The sequence below is a fragment of the Haemorhous mexicanus genome, chromosome 26, assembly GCF_027477595.1.
Source record: "Haemorhous mexicanus isolate bHaeMex1 chromosome 26, bHaeMex1.pri, whole genome shotgun sequence".
Lineage (NCBI taxonomy): Eukaryota > Metazoa > Chordata > Aves > Passeriformes > Fringillidae > Haemorhous > Haemorhous mexicanus.
The window spans coordinates 6576053-6602656 of NC_082366.1; positions in this window are offsets into that span (position 1 = coordinate 6576053).

Genomic DNA, 26604 nt, shown 5'->3' on the forward strand with positions numbered 1-26604 from the left:
CTTCACTGAAAAAATAAGGCATAAAGTCATTAGAATAAGTGCTTTTTTTTGCACATTGTATTTTTGGAAGTGTATCTTATTAAAGCAGAAGCCTTTGCTAGAAACAATGGGATAATGATTCCTTACAAAATAAATAATACATTTTTCTAAAATAAAACTCAAATAATATTAAAATAATGTTTTTCTCACAGAAGTTTTACATTCTTTCATATGTCAATTGTGTGACCATTTTGGAGCTTTTAGGAATGCATTTATCCAATGTTACCAAATTTATAAGATAAATGTGTGTTAAAGAAATTAAATATTCATGTAAGTATAATCAGTTTACTGCTAATTTTATTAATCTTTTTTGCTCATTATTTTATGCTTTACTAAGCAATTAATCTGCATGTGAGTCCCTTTGTATGTTTTACAGGGACACTTTCTGTACTGTGATCAGTTTTTCAGTGCATACTAGGCTGGAAGAACTAGTTCATTGCAATCTCAATATTTATTGGAGCATTAAATGAAACATTGGGGGAGAAAGCTAGCTTGCATAACTAGGATGACAGCATCTACAAATTATATAAAAACACTAGGGATTTTTTAAAATATATTTTTGTGGTGCAACATGCAGAGGAATTTATTTGGAAAGCATTCAGAAAATGAATTTGAGGTAAGTCAGGAGTATGTGAAATAGTTGTGAAGAAGAACTTCCTTTGTTTTGTCATCGTGGGACTGGGATCTAATCCCTTTGGAGGTTCTGCTCTTTTATTCTGTATCTTCCATCTTGTGGAATTTTTTCCTTCTTTCCTTCACCTAGCTGACTAAGACAGGGACTCCAGGTCTGCCTAGACCTGGCCTCTCTCCCACTGCATTTTTTAGATGTGTTTTCTGGGTATCTTGCAGAAATTCAGCCTGGGGAACTTGAGCTTGACCCAAGCTCTGGTTCCTCACCCCTGCTACCCACATGTGGGGATGATGGGATGTGTCTGGATCCATGACAACAGCAAGTGATTCCCTCTGTAGATTGTTTCACTGTTGCTGATTGAAAATGACTGCATAAATCACTCCTTAGATGATGCTGAATGTTTAGAAGGCTCTTTCCTACTGCTACCTATTGGAAATCATGCAGGTGATCTCTCCTGCCATCACTGGGCAGGCTAAGCTAGAAGACACTGTGACCAAACGAACATCCTGAAACCACAGACAGGAAATTGGACTTGTTTTTTCACAACCTAAGCTTTCCATCATGCTTCAAGTGAGAGAACATTCCATGCCTTTCCACTGTCCTAAGCAAGAGGGGAACACGCATTTGTGTGCCCGTGTGTGTTTGTGAGCTGCTGTGTTTATATTCAGCTGCAGAAAATCTGTTTCTAGCATCAGCAGTGCCTCACACCTATTTCCCATCGAGCTACTTGGTATTGCAGCACCTGCCTCCCTGGTATTTTGCTCTGGGAGGGCTGTGATGAGTGCTATCTTCCATATTATTAAAGGATAACACGAGCATTTGCTGGCATGTCACTGTAGCAAACAATGACTTGTAGCTCCCTTGAAAATTCACACGCGCTTTATTGCTGCTTGAGAAAATAACACACATCTCCACTGCAGCTCCAGCCATTTTCCTGATTGCTAAAGGATTTCCCCTCTATTACCTCTGCATTTTCTGTGTTGCCAGGTGTGAAATGAACAGAATCATAAAGTCAGGCTGTTTTGGAGAATAAAAACAACAGCACGGTCTGTGCTGCTGAAATGGCAGCATGCTGAAAGTGGAAAAATGCTACTAGCTATTGGCAATCCGACATACGTGACAGATAGTGGAGTGTGAAAGACAGATTTGCCAATTCTTGCAATTAAAGGCAGTTAAAATATATAATTCTGCCTCAGGAAAATATTTCATCTTGTCCTTAAATTTCAGTGTGTGCTAAAGTCATTCTGAAAGCAACAGGATTGCTGCACGTTGCTTAGAAGTAAATAATACTGATATTTAAGTGTTCCTTAAAAATGGCTGGGCTGCCAGGAGGTGACACAATTGCTGGTTGCAACAGGAGTTTCAGCAGTTACAGGATCATGGGTTTGATCCAGCTGCTGGTAAAACCACTCAGGCCTTGTTCAATATTCCCTGGAATTGAACAGCAGCTGACTCAGACGAGGTGTGGCTGTGGAAATCTAAATCTGCCTCGATCAAAGCTGGTTTGGAGACACAGGATGGGGTGTCTGAGCTTGGGAGGGCAAAAATCCCCTAATTAGAGAGTGAAGAGAGCTGTATGGGGGGCCAGGGGAGTGACTTGGATATGCAAAGGTGTTTGTGCACTGAATGATCTGCAGCACCTGGGCCAGTGAGGTCAGGGAAGCCTGGGTGAGTGACGCTGCATTTCAGCCGAATGCACGGCCAATGCAGGGGAGCAGCAGCGGGGCAGGAGGGGCACCCATGCACCCAAGCCCCACCTGGGATCCCCCCACCCCTGCCAGGGAGGCTGTCTGAGCTCAGCCCAGCATGCTCCTGCTGCGTCCTGGCAGTGTCCCCTGAGGTGGATTCCCCTTGCTGGAGTGTAAAATAAATGAAGCCACAGGGGCTAGCTTCTTAGCCAGATAGCTGGTCCCCCATAGGGTCAGAGAGCCCCAGGCAAGCAGTCTCAAGGCCGGATACCTCAGCCCTATGGAGGCTGGGGTGCCCTAGGCCAGACTGCGGCACAGCCGTGACCCCTAGCAAGCTTAGTGATTGTCAGCTCTCAGTGAAAATCAGCTCTTTTATGATTTCAGCTCTTAGCTTGCTCGTAGGGGCTGTGGCTGGCCGTGGCTTCTGGAAGGCAGAGGAAAGAGAGAGGAGAAGGCGGCCAAGCGTTCCACGATGGTTTATTCTGAGGGTCTCGCGAAGGGTCTTGAAGCTGCTCTTCTGAAGAAATGGGCCAAGACAGCCTCTTTTATAGGGTTAGGGAGGATTGAAAACTGACCAATTGTAAGGGTCAGGGAAACTAGCCTGTGGGGTCACAGAGAGATAAGCAGGCCTGGAGGACCAGAGTGAGGACTCCTGGTTCAGTTCCTGTGATTCAGCAAATACCTATCTCTAAACATCCCTCCACGGAGCTGTAGCCAGCCCTGCGCCTGCCACAACTCCACTTTCTGTTTTTAGAAAAAAGACATTTCCTATGGTTCTTTTAAAACAATGAACAAGGCATGAAAACATAGCTAATGCAATAACAACTACAAGGAGAACCCACACTGGAGGTGCTGGCTTCGTGGACAGCTGGGCTGAGAAGGTGCTGAGTGATGTGCTGGGGCTGGCTCTGTGTGCTCCCGCTGCCTGATCTGTGAATGGGATAACACCTCCTTCAGACAAGGTGCAAACACTTTACATCTATTACAGGCAGCTAGAGCAGAAGAGATTCCATTAAGATTTCTTTTTGAAATACCAAAGGTGTTACCAAAATAGTGCACTTCTATTAAAAAAGAGACGTTGCTGAGAAAAATCACTTGTGGAGACCTTAGCTAAGGAAAAATTAGAGTGAAAAGCCTTACAACAGCAACAGCAATAGAAAGAGGCATAAGAGCTGAAGCTCTGGGTGTTGTTGGGGAGAACTTTGGGTGTGGGGAGCTTGGGGTGCAGCTGCAGAGGAGCTGCAGGTAAGCTCCATATGGACCCTGGGGCAAGGGGCTGAGAACTTCTCACCCTGTGCCCAACAAAGGCCAGGGGCACCTGTGGCCAAGCCAGGTGAGGGACAGCCAAGGGCACAGCAGGAGCTGAGGGCCTGGGGGGAAGAGCAGGACTTGTGCCTGCCTGGACTGTGAGGGGTTAAAAGCCCAGTGGGTGCTTTGCTCTGGGTCCCTCCTCGGAGGCACTAGCTCAGGCTGATGTTTTGTAATTTAGTTATTGCACCAAGATTTAGTTATTCTTTAGTAAAGATTGGGATGTCTGTGACTCTGCTGAAGGTCTGGCTGTGAGTGGGGTGTGCAGGGAGCTGAGTGGGGCCCCTGCTGGGTCCCTGGGCCACGGCTGTGAGGGGGCTCTGGAGCTGGAAGTGTGGCTGCCAGAGTGCCCTCCGAGTGCTCAGACTGGAAACTTTTCTTTACACAGTCTTAAATTTAAATCCCTGCAGGACAAGAGCCCCTTGATCTGTGTTTACTCAAGCCCACCCCGTGGGTCATGGCCCGAGCAGCCAGGGACTGGGTGAGCCTTTGCCAAGGCTCTGCATGGCCAGCCTCATTGCCTGGGCATCTGGACAGACGGACCAAAAGGGGAGAGGGAGGGAGGAGAACAGGGCAGAGTTTGTTATTTATTCCAGTCAAAGCACTAGAAAAACATCAGCTGGTCTAGAGAGTAATAATTAAAGTTTTGTGTGTGGCTCTTTGTGCAAGCATGAGGATTCCCTGGATCCATGACCTCCTTAGTTAGTGGCAAGCTACAGGCACCAGGCTTTTCTGCTGTGGTCTCCTTTCCCCTCCCAGGAGGAGCAAGGAGCTGATGAGCAGCACCTGGGACACCTCTGTCTAGACAGGACTGTTTGCTTTTTATGGGAGAAACTGTTTTTCAGGGTCTGTGTGTGTACAGTTCCTAATGTAACAGAAAGGTCTTTTTTCATGCAGAAGCCATCCAAAGAAATAACATTTAATTATAACCCATTGTGATTTATAGCCTCGGGGGGGGAAAAATGAGTGCCAGAAGCTTATTGGTAAGGGAGGTCAGGCAAGGAGGAAGCTGCAGGAAAAGCTATCAGTTACCTCTTATTGTCTTTTTCTCCAAGTGTTTGTAATCTTCTGCCTCAGAAGGAAAGCAGAGTGATCTGTTTCTGCTTGTGAGGCGTGGAATAGACGCCTATGTAACACCTTGGGCCATTAAGAGGGTAAGTGGAGCAAAGCCATCTGTGCAGGCAAATGGAAGACAGGCTAAGGAACTTCTAGTGAGGCTTTGGTTGGTTGGTGTTTGCTTTTATTGCTGCCTTTGCATTTGAATGGGTTTTAACAGAACTTTTAATTCTTCCTCTGTAAATGCACTGGAGAGCATGGGGTAATGAAGTTTTGGGGGCTTTGTAGTGCTTTTGCTAGGTGCAAAACCGTGTTTTGGACCTTTCCACCCTCACGGGTTTCTTGTTTCCCCATCCCATCCTCAGCTGTGATTTATCCTTGAGCAGGCTGTTCTGAGGCTCTGGTTGAGTTTGGCACTGTTTGATGCCCTGTGCTGCCCTGATGGCTCCATGTTTGAGCACAGGAGCCTCTGGCAGCCTCAGGCACAGATTCCACAGATTCCCCTCTCTGTCACCACCTCCGTTGGGTGCTGGGCTCTTGGCACGGGGGGCACCAGCAGATGCCCCCCAGGGTAAAGTGCCATTTGGCACCCGTGCACCAGTGCCCCCAAGAGGAGGGGCTTTGTGCAGGAGAGGCACAGCTCTCAAAGTGCCCATCTAAACCCATTCTGCTTGGCACTGAGCAAACTGGCTCCATCCTGGGCGAGCCGGCGCCGTGCCACGGCAGCAGATGGGGCTGAGGGAGGGGAGCCCTCAGGAAACCTTGTCCAGCCACCATGGGTCTGTGTCTGAGGGCACAATTCCAGCCTGTCCTAGGCTCCCAGCTCCGGTTTGAATGGCTCGTGATAGATTTTAGGATGTCAGTCCCAGTTTCAGAATGTGCTGTACTTCTGTTGCTCTTGACAAAATCATTTCAGCCTGAATGGTGCACTTGTGCAGCACAGCCTGGGAATTGTAACCGACAGACTCAGAGGATAATGATCCTGATGTTTGTGTGATGCCAAAACCAGTGGGCTCTGTTTAATATTCTGTAGCACATTCTCCTCAGTAGGTTCCCTCAAGAAAGTTAGAACCTGCCTCACACAGGTGGTAAAAAATCACAAGCTGAATGCAAGGGTTGTTACAACCATTTCAAAACAGAAGCAAATGTATGCACCTGAGTTTGTCTGTGGTGCTGGTGGAAAAGGCAACGTTCAAAAGCAGAACAATGTCACAATCTCTAATTACTGTTTGTTATTACACCAGCCACAACTGTGCTGTGCTTTTGAGGCAGAACAGAAGCAGAGCTGTGTGTGGGGCTCTGCACCTGTGATCCACAGGGCTCCTGAGTGCCCCCTTTTATCCCCTGATAAAAGCCCTGAACCCACATTCTGAGCCACAGGTTGTCTGTTTGAAAGTGACAAACACTGGAGGATTAAAAAGCCACTGCTGATTGCACTGATGTGGATTTGTAAGCAACGGGGCACCCCTTCAACAATGAGACCAGTGAGTGCAAGACAGGAATTCTTCCAAATTCACTGGGTAGAGTTGCTTTACAGAAAGCACAATCACCCCAGAGGTACTGCACGTTCTGGATAAAGCCATTTTATCTTCTTGAACTGCTGTAAGAACAAGCTTAACATTAGCACTGAGGCTGGAGTGACAGGAGCAGCAAATTAAAATCAAAAGAGAGCAAACAAGGTGTAGGCTGACTCATGATATGCCTTGATCTGCCTGTAGCTGTCACACAGGGCAGTTGTTGTGCTCATCAGAACAATTCAATGGCATCAATATCACTCATTTGTTTTCCTGATGCTTTGTCCCTTCACCAGAGGTCATTTTTCATACCCTCACTCAAGTACCAAAGTAAGTAGGATAACCATAATTTTTTTTTTTCAAGTTTTACTCTACAAAGTTTTCTTGGAGGATGGAAATGCTTGGGGCCTGACTGGTGCAGGTTTTTGATCTGTTTTGTTTGGTATTTTGTTTCTTTTAATCACCTCCCAGATGAGAATGTCATTTGGGATGATGTAAAGAGATTAATTACAATTTTTTTCCTCTCTCAGCAGGAGAGAGGAGACTTTACATCCATAAAGTTATGTTACACAGAAGGAACTGCTCTAAAATTAGTAAAATCAAGTATCAATATATAGGTTTAACTGGAGGCTTTGCAATTTCTGTAAATCCTGTTAACCTGTGCCTGGGTCAGTCTCTGCTGGGAGCTCTGGGGAGATTTTGGGGTGTCCTGCTGCTGGCAGTGGCACGGGCTCCTCCTGTGTCCCCAGCACTGTCCCTGCAGCCTCCGCCCCTTCCAAGTGCTAGAAAAACATGGAAGGGCATGTCCCTGTGGGCAGTTTTCAGGAAAAAACCACCAAATGCAAACAGTAATTGTATTTTGGGACCTGTGGGGCCCTGAGGAGACCCTGGGTCTGGTTTGGTTGGTGTCACTGGGCTGAACTCAGCAGTGTGGGCGAGTCTCTGGGGGATGGCACTGCAGGGACACAGGGCTCAGAATGAGGATTTCAGAAATCCCCAAATCATCTCTTCAGGCAGCAGAGATCAATGTCCCAACACCCTCAGACACCTGGCTCATGTTTTCTCTTCAGGGCAAAAGGATTTAAAATATTATCCCAAACCTCTGGTTACCTGTCAGAGAATACTTTCCTTGGGGAATACAGAACAAAACCAAACTTTAACAAAGCTGCTGAATTGACTTTCAGCTTTGGCATTCACTGCAATGCCCCTTACACAGCTCCTGCATCTTGTGTAGTGCAGAACCATCAATAACAAGAGCCAGGAGTCGACTGGGGATCTGTTTTCCTCTAATGCTGGCAAGAAAAGGGAAAGCTGAGACCAGTTAGGGCAAAGAACACAATCCCAGCTAAAAAAACACCCTCTCCTGTTTTAATACCACTTTGATTTAAAAGCATAGCAATGTGTCAGTGTTTATTGTAGCAGGAGAGCACCACCAGGCTGCCTCAGCCTCGCTGGCTGAATGGTAATTAATGCCCATTCACAGGAATATATTGATAATATCTTTAGCCTGCACAGCGAGAGCCAGCCTGTTATTTTAGGATGGGGTTTTGGCCTTCAGAGTGGTGCTGCATGTTGAGGTTTTATTTCCCTCAGCTATTCCATTACCAGAATGAAATGCCAGCAGTTAATAGGATGGCAGAGTAAATGTCACCAGCTGAAGGGACCACAGGAATGTGTATTTGCCACATGTAGGAGCCCTGCTTTATTACAGCCCAACGTGGAATTTATGAGCATTGCTGTAATATTCTGGATATGCCTCTCTGGTAATATCTGATCTATATCAGTGGTGGATACTGCAGAATCAGCTCCCTCCTGCTCTCTGCAGCTCCCTCAGATGCTCTGAAGCCATACAGTCCCAGCAATGCCCTGCCAACCAAAGCAGGTAGGACCAGCCCCCGCACATTATTTATTGGCCTGTGAATGCAGATTGCAAACACACTTTATTACCTGCTAATTTACCTCCTGCTGGCTGAAGGATGGCCAAAGTCTACTATTTGTTTTATAGGAATTCATTATGCCATTAACCTTTCACTCCTGCAGGCCACGAGCAAGAATCTCCTCAGTTAAATCACTCCTGTAATAATGCACTACAAATGAAAACAATGATTTATTGCACCCCACAAAGACTAATAAACATAAATTACATCCTAATGCTCTGCGTGCTGCAGATGATTGTGTGCACAGCTAGTCACTCTTTTCAAAGGCTGTTCTGGTCTCCTCCAAAACAATGTAGTAAGAACTGTGCCCATTTTGGTGTTTGAGGGAACATTTCCATATCTTGCATTGTAACAACAAGGAAATCATCAAAGATGATGGGGTTTCTATATTTAGTTTTTGTTTTTAAGGAGGAAGAATTAAAATAAAAGGTAAGACAGCAGCAGTTTCCCCTCTCCTTCCAGCTGTATTTAGTTTTTGTTTTTAAGGAGGAAGAATTAAAATAAAAGGTAAGACAGCACCAGTTTCCCCTCTCCTTCCAGCTGTATTTAGTTTTTGTTTTTAAGGAGGAAGAATTAAAATAAAAGGTAAGACAGCAACAGTTTCCCCTCTCCTTCCAGCTGTATTTAGTTTTTGTTTTTAAGGAGGAAGAATTAAAATAAAGGGCAAGACAGCAGCAGTTTCCCCTCTCCTTCCAGCTGTATTTAGTTTTTGTTTTTAAGGAGGAAGAATTAAAATAAAGGGCAAGACAGCAGCAGTTTTCCCTCTCCTTCCAGCTGCTGCTGCTCTCCTGTGTGGATGGCAGTGCAGGCACGACTCGTGGCCCAAGGGTGATCCAAAGAGACATTTATATCCCTCCTTCTCCAAGTCAAAGCAAAACTTTCTGCACATTTCCTAGGGTTTCAGTAAATGCTTTGTGACAGGGTGCCTCTGCAGTGAGTGCAGCATGACACTCTATCAGTTCTGTATTTTCTGCACCTTTCTGATAGCCTAAAAAATCTGTCCTACCCATTTCAAGCATTGCCAATTAAAAAAAAAATCCTCTGCAGTATGTGACATTCACCTTGATACCAGTGACATTCAGAGAGCCTGCTGATTTTTAAGCTGGTGATTAAGAACTGTCTGAAATAGTTTCACACATGGTTTGTAAATCCTCAGTCAGAGCTTTTCCATCAGTGCCGCTGTGAAAGATTTCTCCTTGGCTTTGCAGGTGTATGAACAAATTCCTTTGCAGGAACTCTCTGTCTTGAAAATGAAATGATCTCTTTCCTCTTGTAAACATTTATTTTCTCCAAATACAAGAGCTGCTAGTCAATGACTATAATGTAGCACAATTTTGCACTGGATAGAGGTCAACCTAGAACATGACCAAAGGAAACCAAAAATCCAGAGGCTTTCCCCCCTCAGAAAATTCAGTAGTCCCTTGTGCTTAGAGCATGAAATACAAAGGTGAAAATGGTCTGATCAGAGTGGCAACATCAATTTACATCATTTCAATTGATCACACAGAGCAGCAATCAGCAGGGTAGTCTCTGTCCTGTTTGAACAAATGCTGTGTGTCTGAAAGGGCTGCAGAAAATAAGGACATTTATTCTGTTTGTTTCCAGAATGGAGTTGGTACAGCTGATTTAAATCCTTATGACAGTTTGTACCTGATGGGGGGTGAGAGGGAGAAGAACCAGTGTTGAACTCCTCTCAGTCTCAAGTCTGAGTTACTGCCATCATGCTCTTAGTGACGTTATTCTCCTTTGATATTTTTTAGCCATGGAGTTGGATTTCAGGACAAGAAGAAGGAGAAAGCTGCACGGAGTTCATGCAGCCACCACTGCCAGCAGCAGCAGTCCCAGGTGTCCTGACCTGCAGGAAGGCTGCTGCCTGGCAGGTAGGCAGCATCTCCTCATGTGGCTGAGCTGCCACTTGCCACATGCAAGCTCTTTCCTTGGAGGCTTGTTCTGCAAGGTCTCCTCAGCTCCCACTGCCAGCTGCTGACAGCAGCACGCAGCTGAGGGCAGGGGGCACTCCTGCATGGAGGACAGCAATGGCACTAAGCTCTCCCATGGGCACAGGGGCACTCCTGGTAATCTCCTGGATGGAGGACAGCAGTGGCACTAAGCTCTCCCACGGGCACAGGGCACTCCTGGTAATCTCCTGGATGGAGGACAGCAATGGCACTAAGCTCTCCCACGGGCACAGGGCACTCCTGGTAATCTCCTGGATGGAGGACAGCAATGGCACTAAGCTCTCCCAGGGGCAGGGGCACTCCTGGTAATCTCCTGGATGGAGGACAGCAATGGCACTAAGCTCTCCCATGGGCACAGGGCACTCCTGGTAATCTCCTGGATGGAGGACAGCAATGGCACTGAGCTCTCCACGGGCACAGGGCACTCCTGGTAATCTCCTGGATGGAGGACAGCAATGGCACTAAGCTCTCCCACAGGCACAGGGCACTCCTGGTAATCTCCTGGATGGAGGACAGCAATGGCACTAAGCTCTCCCATGGGCACAGGGCACTCCTGGTAATCTCCTGGATGGAGGACAGCAATGGCACAAAGCTCTCCCACAGGCACAGGGCACTCCTGGTAATCTCCTGGATGGAGGACAGCAATGGCACTAAGCTCTCCCATGGGCAGGGGCACTCCTGGTAATCTCCTGATGGAGGACAGCAATGGCACTAAGCTCTCCCACAGGCAGGGGCACTCCTGGTAATCTCCTGGATGGAGGACAGCAATGGCACTAAGCTCTCCCACGGGCACAGGGCACTCCTGGTAATCTCCTGGATGGAGGACAGCAATGGCACTAAGCTCTCCCACGGGCACAGGGCACTCCTGGTAATCTCCTGGATGGAGCACAGCAATGGCACTAAGCTCTCCCATGGGCAGGGGCATTCCTGGTAATCTCCTGGATGGAGGACAGCAATGGCACTGAGCTCTCCCACGGGCAGGGGCAGTCCTGGTAATCTCCTGGATGGAGGACAGCAATGGCACTAAGCTCTCCCACGGGCACAGGGCACTCCTGGTAATCTCCTGGATGGAGGACAGCAATGGCACTAAGCTCTCCCACGGGCACAGGGCACTCCTGGTAATCTCCTGGATGGAGGACAGCAATGGCACTAAGCTCTCCCACGGGCACAGGGGGCACTCCTGGTAATCTCCTGATGGAGGACAGCAATGGCACTAAGCTCTCCCACGGGCAGGGGCACTCCTGGTAATCTCCTGGATGGAGGACAGCAATGGCACTAAGCTCTCCCACGGGCAGGGGCACTCCTGGCAATCTCCTGGATGGAGGACAGCAATGGCACTAAGCTCTCCCATGGGCACAGGGCAGTCCTGGTAATCTCCTGGATGGAGCACAGCAATGGCACTGAGCTCTCCCACGGGCACAGGGCACTCCTGGTAATCTCCTGGATGGAGGACAGCAATGGCACTGAGCTCTCCCACGGGCACAGGGCACTCCTGGTAATCTCCTGGATGGAGGACAGCAATGGCACTAAGCTCTCCCATGGGCACAGGGCACTCCTGGTAATCTCCTGGATGGAGGACAGCAATGGCACTAAGCTCTCCCATGGGCAGGGGCACTCCTGGTAATCTCCTGGATGGAGCACAGCAATGGCACTAAGCTCTCCCACGGGCAGGGGCACTCCTGGTAATCTCCTGATGGAGGACAGCAATGGCACTGAGCTCTCCCAGGGGCAGGGGCACTCCTGGTAATCTCCTGATGGAGGACAGCAATGGCACTAAGCTCTCCCACGGGCACAGGGGGCACTCCTGGTAATCTCCTGGATGGAGGACAGCAATGGCACTAAGCTCTCCCAAGGGCACGGGGCACTCCTGGTAATCTCCTGGATGGAGGACAGCAATGGCACTAAGCTCTCCCACGGGCACAGGGCACTCCTGGTAATCTCCTGGATGGAGGACAGCAATGGCACTAAGCTCTTCCACGGGCACAGGGGGCACTCCTGGTAATCTCCTGGATGGAGGACAGCAATGGCACTAAGCTCTCCCACGGGCACAGGGGGCACTCCTGGTAATCTCCTGGATGGAGGACAGCAATGGCACAAAGCTCTCCCACGGGCACAGGGCACTCCTGGTAATCTCCTGGATGGAGGACAGCAATGGCACTAAGCTCTCCCACGGGCACAGGGCACTCCTGGTAATCTCCTGGATGGAGGACAGCAATGGCACTGAGCTCTCCCACGGGCACAGGGCACTCCTGGTAATCTCCTGGATGGAGCACAGCAATGGCACTAAGCTCTCCCATGGGCAGGGGCACTCCTGGTAATCTCCTGGATGGAGGACAGCAATGGCACTAAGCTCTCCCAGGGGCAGGGGCACTCCTGGCAATCTCCTGGATGGAGGACAGCAATGGCACTAAGCTCTCCCATGGGCAGGGGCACTCCTGGTAATCTCCTGGATGGAGGACAGCAATGGCACTGAGCTCTCCCACGGGCACAGGGCACTCCTGGTAATCTCCTGGATGGAGGACAGCAATGGCACTAAGCTCTCCCACGGGCACAGGGCACTCCTGGTAATCTCCTGATGGAGGACAGCAATGGCACTAAGCTCTCCCACGGGCACAGGGCGCTCCAACCTGTGGTTCCAAATCCCAGCTAACAGTGCTTTGGAGTTTGGGTCAGAATTTGGTTTAAAGTCTTAGTTAGCAGCTCTAAATGAAAATAATTTCCCATTTATGTTCCTGCCACCAGGGCTGAGGGGTATGTTCAGAAGCAGCACCCACGGGCCCAGAGGACACGTGGACAGCTGTGCCCAGGGCCTTCCTTGGGCTGAGTGCACTTCTGCATCCTTGGGTAGGGAACAATCCAGTTTAATCATATGCTTGAGGGGGAGGAAATTACCCCAATTAGAGTCTCTTTATTGTTAGTCTGATCAGCTTATGTTCATCGTGTAGCTTGTTTATTTAAGTGGGACTCAGCCACTGTGATCTGCGTACTAATAAAATTAGTGTTCACTTCTTTATCTGAAAAAATGGAGATGGTCAGGGGCACAGCTGCACTGGTTCTTGTCAGATCCTGACTCAGGGTCACAGCTGAGCTGTTGAAAGATTTCTTTGTTCTTTTGGTTGCCTGATTTTCAGAGAAAAAGTGAGAGCAAAAATTTTTCTTCTTTCTGCTGTCCCGCTGATCCAACACTTCTTGATAACTTCTGTATTTTTTGGCCTGTTTCAAGCAAAGCTGGCAGCTCTGCCTGAGCTGGGGTCTCATAGCTGTGAGGTGCCAATGGTTTTCATTAAAATCACTGCTTTGGCACGTGCTGTGGTGTGCCCTTGGTGGAGGTGGAAGCATTCCTTGTTCTGCCTGCCAGCAGCCTGAGCACCCACACGGCTCTGGGCACAGTCTGTGCCTGGCAGTGAGGGGCAGGTAAAGGTGCACAGAAGGAGCTGAGGACCAGGGGGTCCTGCAAAGTGAGGGAAGTGGATGTTTGTTTGTCATGACAGAGCAGGAGCTGGGAAAAGTGGGGCCAGCAGGTGAGGTTGGAGGCAAAGGAGCTCGATGTGCAGCCGTAACTGGGTTAACAGTTTGCAGACAGCACAGAAGATGGATGTCTCAGATGTGCAGGAAAGCAGGCTTCATTAGCTCTGCTCCTTGCAGAAAAACATGTTATTAATTGCCTTTGGTCTCCAGGGGAACCACTAGCCCCGCTTGAAACTGTTCTGCTGCTTATTGTCTGAGCGCTGAGGCATGCTCTGAGCAGAGGGATGGCTTTGATGCTGACAGATCAAACTCTGCTCTGAAATCTGCTGAGATGAGGAAGCCTGAATCAGCAAAGCAGCTTTTAAGGAAACAGAGATCCCTCTGTGGAATAAAGAAACAAGTGCTGCCAGAGACTGGAAATATAAAGTCTGTGCTCTTTAAAGCTCAGCACTCTCTGGGGCCCAGCCAGCAGCCTGGAGGACAGAGGAGAAATTACTTGAGGATTTCCATCCAAGGAGGAAAAGAGCCCTAAGTGACTGCGTGTGGGAGGGCAGGGGCAGCCTGATATGATGTGTGGGAAATGCCTGCTTGCAGGCTGGGGGTGCACACAGCAGCAGCATTGGCAAGTGCTCTACAGTGATGGGAAAAATTGCCTGGGACTTTATTTTCCCTCTAACTCCTAGTACATGCTGAACCTGAATTTTCAGTTTGAGACTTTCCACCTGTCCTTTTGGGTAAGAGTTCTGACACTAAGAACTGTCTTCTGCACAGATGAAGTCCAAGTCACGACTCTTTTGTTTGTTTAATCTCTTAAATATCTTACTGTGAAGGTCTGTGAGAGGGCAGAAAAAACACTGCATTCTTTTTGGAGAAGCTCTGATTTGGTTCTTCAGCTCACATGCTGCTTGTCTTTGCCTTTTTTCTTTCACTACAAAAACCCAACACAGGTCTGGGTATTGCTTGCAAAGGCAGCCAGTTTGTAGGTGTGTGACCTACATGATTAGATGCTGCTAATTTACAGGCAAACACATTTACCTGCATGAGCCCATCCTCTGCACTTCTCCAGAGGAGTGTGGTACATTTATCTCTGCGAGTTTATCTGGGGCTTCTGGGGTGAAAGCTCCAACTGGATGGGCTCTGGTTTAGTGCTGCAAGCTTGTGACACAGATTTCCAAACCCCAGGCAAGCTTCTCTCAGCAACTGCAGCGTTCCCTGCTCATGTGTGAGGAATTGGGAAGGAATTTTGAACGAGTTAGAGACAGGACCTCTGATTTTTTTAGATGATTGGATTTATTTTTCTTATCTTCTGCCTAGGCAGGAAGGGTGGGTTTGGCTCACGTCTTCACTGCATGGTTCAGAAGGTCACAAGACCTCTGGTTACAAGACTTTGTAAGGATCTATTGACCAATAAGACCCTGCCAACAAGGATATTTATGTTTTTGACCCAATCCTTAAATATTTTGTGTCATGGACTCATGCCATGGTCTGGTTGACAAGGTGGTGACAGGCCAAAGGCTGGACTCGATGGTGTTGGAGGTCATTTCCAATCCCAGTGATTCTGTGTGATAATGGCTTAGGGGCAAAAGGAAATTGGGAAGTTTAGTCAGTGGAATACTTATTTTGTGGAAACTTTGGAAAGGCATTAAAGCAGACAAGTACAATAACAAACTTAAAGTAAGCTTTTTATTACTTAATATTTTTTCACCAAAATTCAAAGCTTTGGCACTCTAAGGAAAGCAGAAAGTGGAAATCTCAGCAGAGCTGCATTAATTTTTCAAGCCCTAATGTGCCAGACAGGGAATAAGTTATTACATCTGTTGCCCTCTGGGAGGAAGAATGAAAAGCACAGAAATGATTCTTCGCTGTTAGGATGGAATAACTGGATAATAGCTGATATCAGCAGCAGCACTGCTGCAGAAAAGCTGTACAGCAGCTTGTGTGCCATCATCAGGAGGGAACAGTTCTCTGTACAACTGGTGTAGCAGGATTAGGAAACATGGCAGGGCTTCTTTGTTCTTCTCACGGGCCCTTTACAATTCTGGGGGAATTCCCAGCGAGCGCCTCGTGTGCAGCTGCTGGTGATCTGTGAGGGACACTCCTTTCTTCACGCTGCATCCTCTGCCTGTAGGCATTGCTTGCAGGATCCACAGGCACAAATGCAGCTGTCCAAGGCAGGTCTGGGAGGGCAATGTGCACTTTGAGCTGCGGTGCCTCTAGGTCAGGGATTTGCCACAAGCCTGGCCCCTGGGTGGGCTCCTGGAGATGAGGAACTGAGTCCGTAAATCCTTGTCCCTCTGACAGGCAGAAACATTTGCTGAGTCCTTGGGTGACTTGTTTTCCAAGGGAGAGCCCTGCAGGCCCCTTATTAATGGCTGTCTTCTCTGTAGATACACTGATAAAGTGTTGTGATAACGTGGCAAATAAACCCTGATAGCCCCGGAGGAAAATGTGGGAGTTACCTGTGTGTCCTGAGCTCACCTGGGAATGAACACACCAAAGCACCATCCCCGTGAGCACTGCTGCCTCAAGCTAAAGGATCTCAGTCTTTTCTCATCCCCAAGAGGTATGAAAAGGCTTCAGTAACAGGCCACGGAGCCATGGAAGAAAAACAGTGTGGATTTTTAGCAGGCTCTGTGTCTGCCTGTCTCCTTGGAACATCAGAGGGTGCAGTGGCACGTGGATCTGGAAAGGCACAGGGACAAAAGGGATGAAAAAACCACTCTGGGCCTTCTCAGATCAATTCCCTTTGTTGCAAAGAGCATTAGAAAGCAATGTGTGGATTTTTATCCTCGCCTCTCATGGATCCTAGGACAGCCCTGTGTGCCAGGCTTTGTTGTGGGTGCTGTTGGCTCCTGGGTCAGAGGAAGCTCATTTCTGGTGGAACCAACAGCGCTGAGGGTTTCCCTGCACATTTCTCTCCTCAGCACTGGACTGATGCTGTTCTCTGGCGTGACCCTGCTTTGCTGGGGCTCCTCTGAGGCCTGGGGCACAGCAGGCTGTGACAGTTTGCTGAGCTGCAGGATGTAATGCATAAGCAATGGCTGCTTCAAGGCTGATGCGAGCTAATGGAGGGGTAAGTGCAAACCAAACCTCATGGAAACATTCTGTCCCTGATTTACTGCAAGCACCATCTAAGTGTATTGAGGCAGACCCAGGGTAGTCCTCTGCTGTTCCCTGCAAGCGTTCTTTAATTTTCTTAATGCCTTTTTTTTTTTTTTTTTTTTTTTGCATTGAGCAATGCCAGGGCAGGTATCAGTATGTGGATTTAGCTGAAATCAGCTTTTTTTAAAACGTGGTTCACCACTCTATTTGATGAAGGGTTATTGGAAAGCTTCCAGCTGCTCTGTGTAGATTAGCTGTGCCTGAAGCCTTATGTAGCTGGCTGTAAGAGGCTGTCACTAAATGGTGGCAGGCCATGTGCTCATATATCTTACATCAGCACTGTCCTTGAAAAGCCAGGGTAGCAACTGGACTGTGACGTGGTTGGGAGTGAGGACCTGGGCACAGCTCACACAGCTCTGGGTGTGTGACAGGGCTGCACCAAGGGTGAAATCCTCCAGAAACACAGAACAAGCATGTGCCTTTATTTGTTGTGTAAACAAACAAAGGAAAAAAATAAATGAATACCCCTGCCTCTGCTAGCTTGTAGTTAGCCCTACCTGTGGGAGGAAACATCAAACCCCCAAAGTGGGCACAAATTAGTCTCTGGTTTTGAGCTCTGCCTCCCTCGAGAGGGGACCTGCAGTCAAAGGCAGCCAGCAGCTCGGGAGAGGCAAGATCTGCAGGAGTAAGCAACTACAACAAGGGGAGGCTTCTCCACTGTGAAGGGAAATCTGTCTCCGAGTGGATTAGGGCTGACACATCCCCTTTGGAGAAGAAGCTCAGAACTGACAGCCAGCTGGAATTAGGGCTGCAAATGCTGCCACCACCCACCCGCCATGGGGAAGCAAACGCGGTCTCCTGGCTGCCTGCAGCTGCAGCCATCTGTTTGGAGGTGGGCTCCTCTCTGGGCTTGGCTGGAGCTCCTCACCAGCCCTTCAAGGCTGCCAAGCAGCAGGAGCTTGGAAAGAGCTGCTGTGGGTCCCAGCACTGCAGCTCCTCTGAGGAGCCCTGGCTCTGCCCGGCCGGGACCCTTGGCCTGCTGGCCCCTGGTGACACTCACAGGGCAAGGCAGGGGAGCAGAGAGAAATAAAACAGATTCTGAGGGGCTTTGTGCCTGCCAAAACGCAGTGCAGTGGGGCACCTCGGACTGAAATAGTGCGGGGCAATCCAAATGTCCTTAGGAGAGCCATCCCCTGAGATCTCTAGATGAATAGGAAAAATCACTGCCTTTTCACCACCCACTGAATCAGCTGGAATTTATGGCTTAAAATTGCTCAATCAGTTCCAGAATGGGGGAAGTCAGAATACCTAATTACACGGTTATTGAATATGGACAGAGCACTCTTTAAAAAAAATGAAATAAAACGTAACTGTGCCACAGAAGTGGAGAGATGTGCATAGCTGGGAGGCAGTGCAGCTGCAAGGGATTTTATTCAGATGCTGTGTGGCTCACTCTCAGTTCTGTGGGACACTTAACAACAAAATCATTCCACTTTAGGAAAAAAGCAGCCAGTGATGATTATTTCACTAGGTCTTCAATATATTAATCCTGATTCTTACCTTACTTAACGTTTTCTTTTTCATTTTTCCTAAAAGGTTTTCCAGAAAACAAGGAAATGCAGTAATTCTGTACCCAAATGAAGCAGCAGTGCAGCCATTGCACCACTGCTGTGTCACTTGTGCTGTTGGGCAGTGATTGTGTGCAGCACTAGAGGGTTTTAGGGTCAATGTCCAACCCCAGGGATTTCTGGAGAGCCACCCTGCAGCCCCTGTAGGACAGATGCAGCTCTCTGGTACAGGGTCCCCAGCAGGAGACACTGTGGGTGATGCTGGACACTGATCTTCCCTTTGTGTTAAATTGTCTGGTTTTTCTTTTAACTGGAGAAAATTGTGCACACTGCTTCACCCTCCCTTGTTTTTAAGTATTAGATTCAGTCTTTCTGTCAAGGACCTGTTGCTATCTGTCTTTTTTCCCTTAGGAGCCCAGTTTCTTCTGTCTTTACTCCTGTATTTTTTTCAACATATCTACCTTTCCATTATTTTTTTCCTTATAATTTCCTTTATTTCCTATATCCCTGATTTTTAACACCAGCATGCTGGTGCACGCTGGCCACCACCAACTCCCAAACAAGGAGGAAGAAAGCTGATTTTTTTATTTATTGATGAAATTGCTTTGGAGTTCTGAAACCCAGGGCAGGTTTCTAGCACCAGCTCCCGAGGGCTCTGCCCCTACCTAGACACGAGCCTGAGCTGCAGAGCAGGCTCTGTGCAGCAAGCCCAGCAGTGCTGGGAGGGAGCAGGGTGGGCCTGGCTGCTGCCAGGGGGAGGCTGGACCTGGAGGCTGCCCTCTCTCTCTGCCCTTGGCTGGCATTGGCCATGGTGAGGGTGCTCTCTCTGCCCCCCTTAGCTGGCATTGGCCATGGTGAGGGTGCTCTCTCTGCCCTTGGCTGGCATTTGCCATGGTGAGGGTGCTCTCTCTCCTCCCTTAGCTGGCATTGGCCATGGTGAGGGTGCTCTCTGCCCTTGGCTGGCATTGCCTATGGTGAGGGTGCTCTCTCTGCCCCCTTGGCTGGCATTGGCCATGGTGAGGGTGCTCTCTCTCCCTCAGCTGGCATTGGCCATGGTGAGGGTGCTCTCTCTGCCCCCCTTGGCTGGCATTTGCCATGGTGAGGGTGCTCTCTCTGCCCCCCTTGGCTGGCATTGGCCATGGTGAGGGTGCTCTCTCTCTCTCTCTCTCTCCCTCCTTAGCTGGCATTTGCCATGGTGAGGGTGCTCTCTCTGCCCTTGGCTGGCATTGGCCATGGTGAGGGTGCTCTCTCTCCCTCAGCTGGCATTGGCCATGGTGAGGGTGCTCTCTCTCCCTCCTTAGCTGGCATTTGCCATGGTGAGGGTGCTCTCTCTGCCCCCCTTGGCTGGCATTTGCCATGGTGAGGGTGCTCTCTCTGCCCCCCTTGGCTGGCATTGGCCATGGTGAGGGTGCTCTCTCTGCCCTTGGCTGGCATTGGCCATGGTGAGGGTGCTCTCTCTGCCCTTGGCTGGCATTGGCCATGGTGAGGGTGATCTCTCTGCCCTTGGCTGGCATTTGCCATGGTGAGGGTGCTCTCTCTGCCCCCCTTAGCTGGCATTGGCCATGGTGAGGGTGCTCTCTGCCCCCCTTAGCTGGCATTGGCCATGGTGAGGGTGCTCTCTGCCCCCCTTAGCTGGCATTGGCCATGGTGAGGGTGATCTCTCTGCCCTTGGCTGGCATTTGCCATGGTGAGGGTGCTCTCTCTGCCCCCCTTAGCTGGCATTGGCCATGGTGAGGGTGATCTCTCTGCCCTTGGCTGGCATTTGCCATGGTGAGGGTGCTCTCTCCCCCCTTGGCTGGCATTGACCATGGTGAGGGTGCTCTCTCCTCCCTTAGCTGGCATTGGCCATGGTGAGGGTGCTCTCTCTGCCCTTGGCTGGCATTTGCCATGGTGAGGGTGCTCTCTCTCCCTCCTTAGCTGGCATTTGCCATGGTGAGGGTGCTCTCTCTCCCTCCTTAGCTGGCATTGGCCATGGTGAGGGTGCTCTCTCTCTGCCCCCTTAGCTGGCATTGGCCATGGTGAGGGTGCTTTCTCTCTCTCTCTCTCCCTCCTTAGCTGGCATTTGCCATGCTGAGGGACTGCCCATGTCCAGGGCAGCAGTGCCCAGCCCTGGGAGTGGCTGCTCCACTGGGACAGTGGCTGGAGTGCCCTGGAGGCCCTGCAAAGGGTTTGGTAGTGAATTCCAAAGAATTATTGCATCTATTTGTGACAGTGCTCACAGGGGTCCCAGGATGAGGGAAGAGATGAGAGAGTTGACTCCATGTTCAGAAGGCTGATTTATTATTTTATGATAGATATTATATTAAAACTAGACTAAAAGAACAGAAGAGAGGATTTCAGCAGAAGGTTTAGCTAAGAATAGAAAAGGAATGAATAACAAAGGTTTGTGTCTGGAGAGCTGGGCTGGGATTGGCCATGAATTAGAAACAACCAGGTGAGAGCAATCCCAGCTCCACCTGCTGCACCCCACAGCAGCAGGTAAGAATTGTTTGCAGTTTGCTCCTGAGGCCTCTCAGCTCCTCAGGAGGGAAAATCCCAAGGAAAGGATTTTTCATCAAACACGTCTGTGACATCTATTCTTGCAGCCTTTTCCAGCGTTTCCTGTCAAAGTTTTCTGAGGTTCCCTAGTGAAACAAATGCTCTCTGCTTCTCCCATTTCCAAGAAGCCTTTACCCTTGGCTAGACAAAGGATGACATTGCTGTGTCACTAATCTTGCCGATTTTCACAGTGTTTGATAAATGCTGCTGAACAGATTTCATCACATCCAGCAGATTTAACGCTTCTTTAGATAAGGCAAGTGCCTAGCAGTAACACTTTCCTCAGTCAATTCAACTACAAGTAAATACTGTGTGTGATTATAGGATTAAATCTGAAGCAAAAGCCTGGTTTTGTAAGCAGTTAAAAATCTCTTGCTGAAGCTCTTCTCTCTCTTACTTGCTGTAGAAAAGGGACTCATTTTCCTTTGACAGGTTTTCAGTTATAAAAATTGATTGTATGCTTAAAAAAACAGGTTCTTGGGAGAGCTTTAATTTCCTCTTGAAAGGATCATTTTTTAAATGGAAGTGCACTTGATTTTGGAAAAATTTCAATTTTATTTATTCCAAATCTCCCTGCAAATCTATTTTTCTGCTCGATCCATTTTTCCTTTTCATACTTGTGTAAGTTGCCATAGCTACCCATAAATTGCTGATTTTTTCCCCCCCAATTAAATCTCAGTAGTTATGAAGAAAGATGTTGTTACTTTTAGCAATGAGAGGTTTCCTCTCCAGCCCCTCACCCCCTTGTTGACTGTGTCTATTAAAGCAGCAATATTTCTCTGACTCATCCTTACCTGATGATTCAGAACCTCAGACATGAGGCCCACGCTCAGAAATTACTGCAGTGGGTGTTGATATCTGTGTGGGAAAGGGTAAAGCCTGGAACCTGTAGTGCCCAGCGTGTCACACGAGGCTCTGGGAGAGCACTGCTGCCCAAAATGATGGAGCATTCCTCCATCAGTCACACTGCTCAGGGACCTCAGAGCTGCTCCCAGCACTGGAAGGGTCTCAGCACTTGCAGGAGCTCCCCAGGCACTGTGAGGTCTTGTGCAGGCTGACCCAGGACAGAGGCCAGACTGAGCTAAAGAATAAAGCAGGGATTTGTTAAAAGGATTTCCTCCATGGATCCACCTTGGGCAGCACCAGAGCCCAGCCAGGGCTGCACCCAAGATGGACCAAAATGGCCCCAAAATGCACAACTGGGCACGGGGTCTCTCACTTTTATGAGCTCTGCTCCATTTGCACCTTGCAGTTCATTGTCCCAGCCCAGCTTTAGCCCAGGCACTCCCACCCTGCTGGTTTTTCTCTCTCCATTCTGCTGTTGTTTGTGCTCCTGGGCTGAGATTTGGATCAGTTGTCCTTGGTCCCAGCTGGAGCAGGAGTTGTTCTGTCTCCCTGCTCTGTGCAGAGCTCACCATCCCCTAAGCTCAGAACTGCACACTAAAGCAGCACAGAGTCTGAAAAATATAAAAGCTAAACCCTGAGGCATCAACTGAAACTCCCAAACATTCAAAAAGGGAAGGAAAGAGGATCTGGAAAACTGCCAGCCAGTCAGTCTCACCTCAGTCCCTCTGGAAGTTTTGGAGTGACCCCTCAAGAAGCCTTGGGCTGGATTCTGCCCTGCACAGTGGTCTCACCCCTTGTCCCCCGTGGCTCTTTATGCAACGTGTGCAGAGTGGGATGGTGGGATGTCCACTCACAGGGGTGTCCACTCACAGGGATAGCCATTTACAGGGATGTCCATTCACAGGGATGTCCACTCACAGGGGTGTCCATTCACAGGGGTGTCCATTCACAGGGGTGTCCATTCACAGGGATGTCCATTCACAGGGATAGCCATTTACAGGGATATCCACTCACAGGGGTGTCCACTCACAGGGATGTTCATTCAGAGGGATGTCCAGCTCAGTGTGGCAGAGAAGTGGAGCTCAAGGGGGATGGTGGGATGTCCATTCAGAGGGATATCCACTCACAGGGATGTCCATTCACAGGGATGTCCATTTACAGGGATGTCCATTTACAGGGATGTCCAGCTCAGGGATAGCCATTCACAGGGATGTCCATTCACAGGGATATCCACTCACAGGGATGTCCATTTACAGGGATGTCCAGCTCAGTGTGGCAGAGAAGTGGAGCTCAAGGGGGTTAGTGGGATGTCCATTCACAGGGATGTCCACTCACAGGGATGTCCACTCACAGGGATGTCCATTCACAGGGATGTCCATTCACAGGGGTGTCCACTCACAGGGATATCCATTCACAGGGATGTCCATTCACAGGGATGTCCATTTACAGGGGTGTCCACTCACAGGGATGTCCAGCTCAGGGAAGTGGAGCTCAAGGTGAGGTTACAATCCCCTTGCTGCCCTTGGCTAATTTTCTTCCATAAGGCAGAGAAGCAGAACTTTGCTATTGATCCCACTGAAAGAAGGGAACAAAATGTTTATTATTTCCTCAGAGAAGAGAGAGGCACAGCAGTTCAACTCCCTCTCCTCTCAGCAGCTCCATTTTTAGTTCAGTGGTTGAGGCAAACAAAAAGCCTTCCTTACACAGTTTAGTGATAACTTATCACACCCAGCATAGCCCAGAACACTCTTGGAGTGCCTTCCTAAAATTTATCAGACTTCCCAAGCCATGATTTACCCTGGCACTCTCTTGAAAATTTCTGCAATGAATCAAACTTATTGTTTTCTGTTTCTATGGAAATAGAGCAGGAACACTCAGGAAATCATCTCGTTGTCTCAGCTGATGAACAGATGAGGGAGATCCCACCCCAAACTTGAGAGCTGGTTCAGAACCCACACAAGGTGAGAGCTTCAGTCCAAGTCTGATGTTTTAAGGATGCTGCTCAGCAGGGCAGGACTCGAGGGCTGTGTCACTGCCTCTGGGGAACACTGGTTTATTACATGGATATTTCTATGACACGTTTCTTTGGAAAATGCAAAGGAATCACATCTTCTCCCCTGGCAGGGTGGGCAGGCCCTGGCACAGAGCAGCTGGGGCTGCCCCTGGATCCCTGGCAGTGTCCCAGGCCAGGCTGGGCAGGGCTGGGAGCACCTGGGGCAGGGGAAGGTGTCCCTGCCATGGCAGGGGTGGGATGAGATGAGCTGTGAGGGCCCTTCCAACCCAAATCCCTCTGAGATTCCATGATCCTGTGGCATGAACAAATGATGCTTTTGGAGCCCCCAGTGTGCTGAGGGCAAGCCCAGCACAGACCACATTTCCAGACACGTTTTCTATCTACACAGGAGCAAAGGATGGACAGACAGACACGTGGCTGGACCAGCATTTGATTTGGCAGCTCTTGCTTCAATTAAAAACAAATAATTAATGTATGTGGGGTGCTTCATAAAGCAGTGCCCACGCAGTCCTGGCTGGGGCTTGATCTACAGCACAGAAACTTCTAGAAATGTCAGCAGTGCTCACAGTACATGCAGCAGCATCTAAATCCCCTTGGAAGGGGTAGGCTGCTGGTGTAAAGGGCCTTTCATAAAAATACCTGGGATTTTCTTCATGGGAGATGAAATAACTCTAAAATAATGGGATTACATCCCTGATATCATTTTAAGTGACGTCAGTTTTGTAGTTTTGTATCTGTTTTAAATGGTGGTTTATTTTAATGGGTTTTTTTCACACTGTCCTGCAGGAGCCCACAGGAAACCCTTCCCCAGGTGAGCAGAACACCTCCACTCCATTTCTGCTGGACCTCCCTGGTGAGCAGAGAACATGGAACAAGTGCAGACACCTTATTAAATCTGAATGTTTGAATCAAGCAGTTCTGGAACTAAAAACACGCTGAAAAACACACATCCCAAATTTAAAATGCCAATGGCAACCCTGCTGTTATTTATCTATTTTTCCTAGAATTATGTTCCATTCTTCACACGTGACAGGCTGAAGTGTGGGGCCTGAGGGATGTGCCCAGTTTTGCCAGGTTTTAAGGACGTGGTAATCCCAGCACTGCCACAGTGAAATCTGATGCTATTTCATCCCTTTGCTCACATGGCTTGTCACTATTTCCTTTGGAAAACTGACTGAGCCCTTTTCTCTGATGGCTGTTTTCACCATCTTCATATCTCCAGGAAAAAAAAAAAAATTTGAATAAGGAAGCCTTGTAGGGTTTTGGGAATCTCAGCTTACCCTTTAGATGTTTGACAGGCTGGAGAATATATTCATGTAAAACAACAAAAGGAAATGATGATACATCTTCCCTCCTCTGAAATACTGTCTGCCTAAAATAAGGCTTTTAAAATGAACACTGGAAAGAAACCCTTGTAAAAAGCTTATTTTCTTTTGACAAGGTATAAAGTTGCTTTCTCTTTTTTTTTTTTTTTTAGAGAGGAACAAATTCATTTTTTCCTGTTTAGACTAATTTGAGGTGGAGTAGAAGGAATATAATGGCTTAATTATTTGCATGGTAATTTTTGCTTTTCTGCAGGAGAGTGAACATGTGTATATGAAAACCTTTATTAATAATTCCCAGGTGTGTGGCAGAAAAACAATCTGTGTCAGTCAAAATATCCAAGTTATTTGTTTCATTACAGGCAATATAATTGCATTTTATCCTTCTGGCTTCAAGAGCTGGATCTTGTACTGCACTTCTGTTTTCTGGATGCTACAGAAGAGGTATAATTGAGCTCGAGAAAGTGAATTTTGGATTTTGCTGTGGAGCATCAGTTTGCCCAGCTGTGCCAGGGAGTGACTGTGGAGTTCAGGTCTCGCTCTGGATCCTGGGTTGAGACACGTTGGCTCTGATGCTTTTTGGTCAAGTTGTGCTTTGAAGGGCACTGCCAGGAAAGCTGAAGTCACAAAGGTGGAGCAGCAATCCCACCTGGGCAGGTGTGCCTTTCCTTTCTGGCTGGATGGAGGCAGGGAGGATGCAAACAGGGCTGCAAGGGGGAAATCCCTGCCCTGGGGGAGAGGCACACACCCCAATGGCCTGTCCTGCCCTGGAGGGGCCCTGCTGCTGCCCACAGACAGGTGCTCACCTGGGACAGGACCATCAAGGTGAGGCCAGGCTGGGATCAGCCTCACCAGCTTCACCTGCCTTCCCCAGAGCTGCAGCCCTTCAGCCCCAGAAGGTTCTTCAAGCTCCAGCCTGAAGGCTCAGGTTTGGCTGGAAGTGGGTTAAGGAGATCTGCCCCCTGTCCTTTGCTGAGCTGATGTTTGGGTTTCCTGGCCTGGCTGGGGATCCCTGGGTGGGCTCTGCTGCTGCCACCAGCCTGGTTTGGGTTTCCTTACCTGGGAGAGGATCCCTGGGTGGGCTTTGCTGCTGCCATCCTGACCAGGTTTGGGTTTCCTGGTCTGGGTGGGGATCCCTGGGTGGGCTCTGCTGCTGCCATCAGCCTGGTTTGGGTTTTCTAGGGACACTCCTTGCACATTGTTTTCTGGCTTCTTTTGTCAGGCCCAAGATTTGATCCTGGCTAATACTGAGAGAAGAGCCTGTAAATGCCTGCTTCTTTCTGCTGAAGGCAATTTGCTCTTCACAGAGCCCAAGTTTCCTGTGATTTGCACAAAGCCCCTTTCTAACCAAGCTGGCTTTCCCTCAGGAAAAAAAGCCCCACTGTCCCACACAGCCATTGGGCTTGCACTGGTGTCCTTAGGTGGTTTACTGTAAAAACAAAGCTCACACAAAGATCCCACATGGAAAAGATCCACTTGCAAGGAGCTGTATGATGGTCCTTTGGTTTGTCTGGTGTGCTTTTGAGATGTGGCTTTTTTTGACATTTTAGCTGCCTGTGATGCCATGATGTACAGCACAGTGACAGCTACATTTACACTAGCTGCAAATCTGGTT